The sequence below is a fragment of the Monopterus albus genome, unplaced genomic scaffold (genome assembly GCF_001952655.1).
Source record: "Monopterus albus unplaced genomic scaffold, M_albus_1.0 scaffold155.1, whole genome shotgun sequence".
NCBI lineage: Eukaryota > Metazoa > Chordata > Actinopteri > Synbranchiformes > Synbranchidae > Monopterus > Monopterus albus.
In genome coordinates, this window is record NW_018128035.1 from 93,959 (window position 1) to 99,388 (window position 5,430).

At 48.5% G+C, this 5,430-nt stretch overlaps 1 protein-coding gene across 1 annotated transcript in view; it reads right to left on the reverse strand.

Annotated features, from left to right (window-relative positions):
* LOC109968606 (extracellular sulfatase Sulf-2-like) overlaps window positions 1-4,672 on the reverse strand; it is a 54,526-nt gene extending 49,854 nt beyond the window's left edge. Inside the window, exon 1 of the mRNA XM_020614986.1 lies at window positions 4,296-4,672. The gene's annotated coding sequence lies outside the window, so the exon portion shown is untranslated. The remainder of the gene's footprint in view (window positions 1-4,295) is intronic.
* Window positions 4,673-5,430: the final 758 nt, after the last annotated feature.

Sequence of the window (5,430 nt, forward strand, 5' to 3'; positions counted from 1 at the left end):
ATAATAATATAAATATATATATACTATTATTATATTAACAAAAGATAGAGGAGGAGCAGAGGGCTGGAGGAAAGAGGACTTCATCAGGATATGAGCTGTTTGCAAAGCAGACCAGAAACATGTGCTGAACACTCCAATGATTATGTCACTGTGGTTGATGCACGAGCCCCACGCCGGCCTCTCCGTCTCTGTAGCCTGCAGACCTTGTTAATGATTGGTTGGTATGTGACCTCTGAACCCTACAGTTCTGATGGCTGTGTGTCACTGCTTCCCGTCCGTGTGTGTCAGCGCCATGTACCTGGCTCTGGTGTGAACACCGCTCAGCTCCTAAACCGCCACATGTGCACAGATGTAACTGAAATGTGAGCCACGTGTGCACAACAATAACAACCAGGTGGTGTGTGTGACAGTCAAATGGCCCAGTTTCCTCCCAAACCACTGGGTTACGATATGTTCCTCCCAGTTTGTCCTGATCAGAAGCTTCTCCGTGAACGTCCACCACATGTGAAACGTCCTGGTCTCTCCACTGACTCCGTCACTGTCGTCGCTCTCCTCCATGTTTATTGTTACTGGTCTGTGAGGGGCCGACGCCGAATGATGACGACAGGTCGTATGAGCAGAGGAGGAGACGATAAAACGACCACATGGATTCTGATCTGACCGTTCTGACGGCGCTGCACAGTCAGAGGTCGGAGAGGAATCAGGTTTAGGAGCACATACGCATGTGGCCCAGATCTGGTCTGAGGACACCTGGTCTGGTCTGTCCACACTGTTGTGGACACACCAGGTCTGGGATATGGAGGCAGCTTTAGTGAATGTACATCCAGCACCATCCTCTGTTCTTATTCACTCTGACATGTAACAAGAATGGATGTAGTTATTAAAAGCCTGCAGGCGGTTTGCCTCCGACTGTCGCTGTTTAAAACTGCTCTAACTTCATCCCTCTCTTCAAGTGTTACTGAAGGTCGGCTGCTCCAAAGTCGTGTCTACAATGATTACCAATTTCATCAATTCTGCTACAGCAAGGGAGGGAGGGAGGGACGAGCTTTATCATGTAGCAGCACCAGGAGAGTGAACACCAGTGAGAGCTGTTCCAAGGTAAATAAATTAATAAACTGCTAACTGACCTTCTGTCTAATGGGAACAAAGTGAAAAGGACAATTAAAGTGCAGGAGATTTACGAGGTGATTTATGGAGCGCTGGTGTGAAGTCACACACGAAACCCAGTCCTGGAGGAAGTGTCCAGGCAGAGAGATGTGCAGTCTATAATGCTGTTAGCATCCTCTACAGGCCGCAGGATTCATTACAGGCGTAATGAGAAAGTATTGGACAAGAGCAAAACATGAGAACCCTGAGTGCAGCGGATTCAGTTGTCACGCTATTCAGTGGTATAGTTATGGATCAGCAGAGGCAATCTGCTATAAGATGGGCCGATAAAATGTGGTTCAGTGGGTAGAGCAGTCGTCTCCCAACCAGAGGGTCAGAGGTTTGAATCTCGGTCCCTCCAGTCCACGTGTCAAAGTGTCCTTGGGCAAGACACTGAACCCATTGCCCCCGATGGTTAGAGCCATTGGTTGAGTTGGCGCTGCAGATGGGTGCCTCGGTTCTGTACCTTGTAACATACTTGGCCAATAAAGGTGATTATTATTCTCTCTTATTAAGATGCAGCATAAACAGCCAGGTGCCAAACTAAAGGACGACCCAGCACAGAGTCCCAGTGAGGTGCTGGGCCACCACGTGCCACCAGAGCAGCTCCACCTTGACTCTCCAGGCCTCTGAACCCTCCTGGAGGGATGGACACCGTTCTTCCAGATGTTCTTCCAGTCCAGATGTTCCCTCATGTGGTGTTTTAATGATGGTGGTGGAGACGCTGTCTAACATATCACTCCAACATCTCCCATAGCTGTTCAACTGGGCTGAGACCTGGTGACTGGGAAGGCCACAGCGTCTGGTTCACACCATGGTCATCCTCATCAGACCGGTCAGTGACCCCTGGTGTCCTGTGGACCGGGGGGGCTCTGTCATCCTGGTGGTGCCCCCCAACAACAACAATTATCATGAGGCGGTAAAAGTTGAGCCATTTGCACAGAGGTGGAGTCAGAGTTGTTGTGTACTGTACATGTGGCTCACACTGGCCTCACGTGCTTCACACCACTACAGTGAGTTCAAAGGTCACCAGGCTGCGTGCCATGGTATTGACCTTGGGCCCAGCTGGACCGGCTGCCGCTTAGTGACAGACACTGACTGTGTGTTTAAATGTGGAGCTGCTTTTAACTATTTTATGTAGAAAGCAGCTTATGATCACTGACATTATGGATTCATCTTCTTACTACTTTATCAATTAAATAACTGATCGATTGGTTTGTAAAAATGCTGTCACACCCAGAGCCCTTCACAGTGCTGTTGTCCAAACCTCAGAATTATGTCTATAACAAAGCATCTTATTTTATTAGCTCATCAAATGTTAAGTTTGTAAAGAAACTAGAGCAGTAAAATGAATTAATGCAGTAAAAAGTGCAAAGTGGAATCAAGCAGCTCAGATCGGCACTGCTCAAAAGGCCGGACACAGGCTGTGTGTGCAGCTCGGAGGGGGAGGGGCTAAACTTCGATTCATCTAGATGGCCACGACGCCGTGGTCATCTGAAATGTATCTGTGTAAGACTCATGTGGAGTCGCACGTCAGCCCAAGACGTTTGTGATGAAACCTGAAGAGACAGAGAAACATGAAGAGAACAAAAGGTCGAGAGGTCAAAGGACAACAAGGTCGAGAAGCAGCCTGAGGCAACAGTGTCATCATCACACAGACACACACACACTGTGTGGCGTGACAGCCGACTGTCTGTCCTTTCTCGTCACTATTCAGCAAAGTAAATATAGAAGAGAAGCTAAAACGTCTGCAGACAGTCTCAGTGAAGAGCGGAGGGAAAACCCCCAAACCACCAACAGCCATTTACACACACACACACACACACACACACACACACACACACACACTGTGTTAATCCCCGTCTTTCTCCTCGGCCACCATGTACCAACACAACACATCGGTCAGACCACACACATCAATAAACCCAGTGGTCCCCTTCGTTACAGAAATATGGCATAACAGACGTGCACGTGCTATGGTCTGACCAGGTTTCATGCACCTTTTGACTTTTTTTCCCCATTGTGAAAACCGGTCTCTACTGGAATCCAGTGCAGCTGCACTATAAACACTGAGGATCTGAATCATCGACCAAGGAGCCTCTGATTCAAACCTCATATTTGTGTTTCCATCCACCAGCTTTCAATGTGCACATTGAACAAACAGAGGAAAGGCTGGGAAATTGTCCCAACATAGAAACGTTACTGCATCGAGAAACAGAAACCGATGTAGCGAACGAATCGTGACACAGGAATCAGCTTTAAACTCATATGAATAACAGGAGGCAGGCGGGGCAGATTTACACACCGTACTTTGACAACACAGGATGGAGAAGCTGGAACAACAACAGGAGGCTGTGGGCAGCAGAGGGTCATAGATGGGGGGTGTATGACACCGCGTCCTGTCCCACTGTCACTGAGGTTAGCAGACAGTGGGGGAATCTCTGCTAATGCTTTAAACTCTCCCATGATTTAATATTTCCACCTGTTGCTGGCCACATCCTCGCACAACAAAACCACTTACACACCACAGGCCTTTTCTCTGACGCCTCCCTCCAGAACAACGTTTATTCACCTTACACTCAGGTTTACAGCCTCACAGTCTTGATGTGTTTATTGTTGTTTTTAACTTCTTTCATGGCCTGTTCTGTATGTTTCGAATCCTTTGAAGCCCTTTGCTGCAAAGGAAAAGCAGAACATAAAAAATTGTTATTATAATAAAATCAGAGCTGGGTGGGACAGCTTCCCTACATCCTTTCCTTCATCACCCCTTCTTTTTATTTCTCTTTCTTTCCTCCCTCTCCCTCCTGAGCAACCTCAGTGTTGCACAACTAAAACACACACACACACACACACACACACACACGAGCAGGAAGCAATAACCAGACACACTTATTTAAAGCCGCACATGAAGCGTGCTGCTGCAAACAAGTGTGACAAGTGTGAGTTCAACATGGCCTCGAGCCTAATGCAAGGATCACATCAGAAAAGTAGAGCAGCAGTCAAACAGAAACAAAGCTGCTCTGACCACAGAGGGACACAGTGCAGCGCGCACACACACACACACACACACACACTTTGCAAATCAGCCATAAATGACGAGCAAAGTATAAAAACCGATCGAACTAAACAGAGCAGAAACAGTCCGGTACCTCCTGCTCCTCCCTCAGGACCTCCTCACTGTCAGCAGGTGTTCTCCTCTCTGACGCCCGGCCAGGAGGAGGAAGAGGAAGAGCAGGATGAAGGCTCAGCTCACTCACTCATCTCCTCCATAAAACTGTTGCTGCTGCTCCTCTTTGGCAAATCCACACAACTTGTGCTCACACTGACATGTTCTCCAGTGTGTCTGGAGAGGAAGACGGTGAGTTCAGGAGCGGAGAGGAGGAAGTCTCACTCTGTCTCTTTGCTCTCTTACACCCCTCCCTACCTTTCCCTGTCTGCGTCTAACAGCGTCCCAGAGTTCCTTGGTGCAGCTGCCACCGCTGCTAAAGCCATCTGTTGCAACACGTCTGCCTGACTGCCTCTCCACTTTCACTCTCCTCCCTCCCACTCTCTCTCAGGCCGGGAGAAGCAAGGGGAGGGGGGCTGAGCTTTGCTGTAAGCCAATGGTGAGGCCCAGAAATCCCTCTCCCTGCCTGGAACAGGAGGGGCCAGCAGCGAGAGGACAAAATGAAATAAATACAAGAGGGAGAGAGAAACAGAAGAGGCGAGTGTGCACAAACACACGGGGGAGGTGGGCAGAGCAGCAAAAACACAAAGACATAAACTATGTGGCCAAAAGTATGTGGACAGAGACTTGCATGTTCCCTTAGCACAGTCTCATCCGCTGTCTGGAAAACCTGGCGGCTCTCAGAGAAATGTGTCAGGAAGCAGCTGTGCACAGCTCTTCATCAAAACTGGGGAAATGAACCACAGCTGCATCCGCAAATTCAAAAGTTAGACCCCACCGTTATGTCTGCAGAGGGGTCACTGTTGCCTGCACAGTCCGGCTTTACAAACCCACAAAGCTCAGTACTAAGCCCTACCTGGTACCCGGCCTGGTCTGCTAGAGTCCTGCATGCACCATTAATTAAACACAGGTGATTTGACATGTGAGAGCTTGTGTCATTCACCAATAAGGCAGCTAATAAGGATTGAAAACAGGACACTGATTTAGATGTTTAAGAAAAAGTCTTCACCTTTATTTTCAGTTATTGCTACTGCATGTACCAATGTAAAACCGCTGTAGTTGTGCCAGACACAAAGTGAAGACACTGTCCAGACTTACTGCGCGTCTGCCAGTCACCC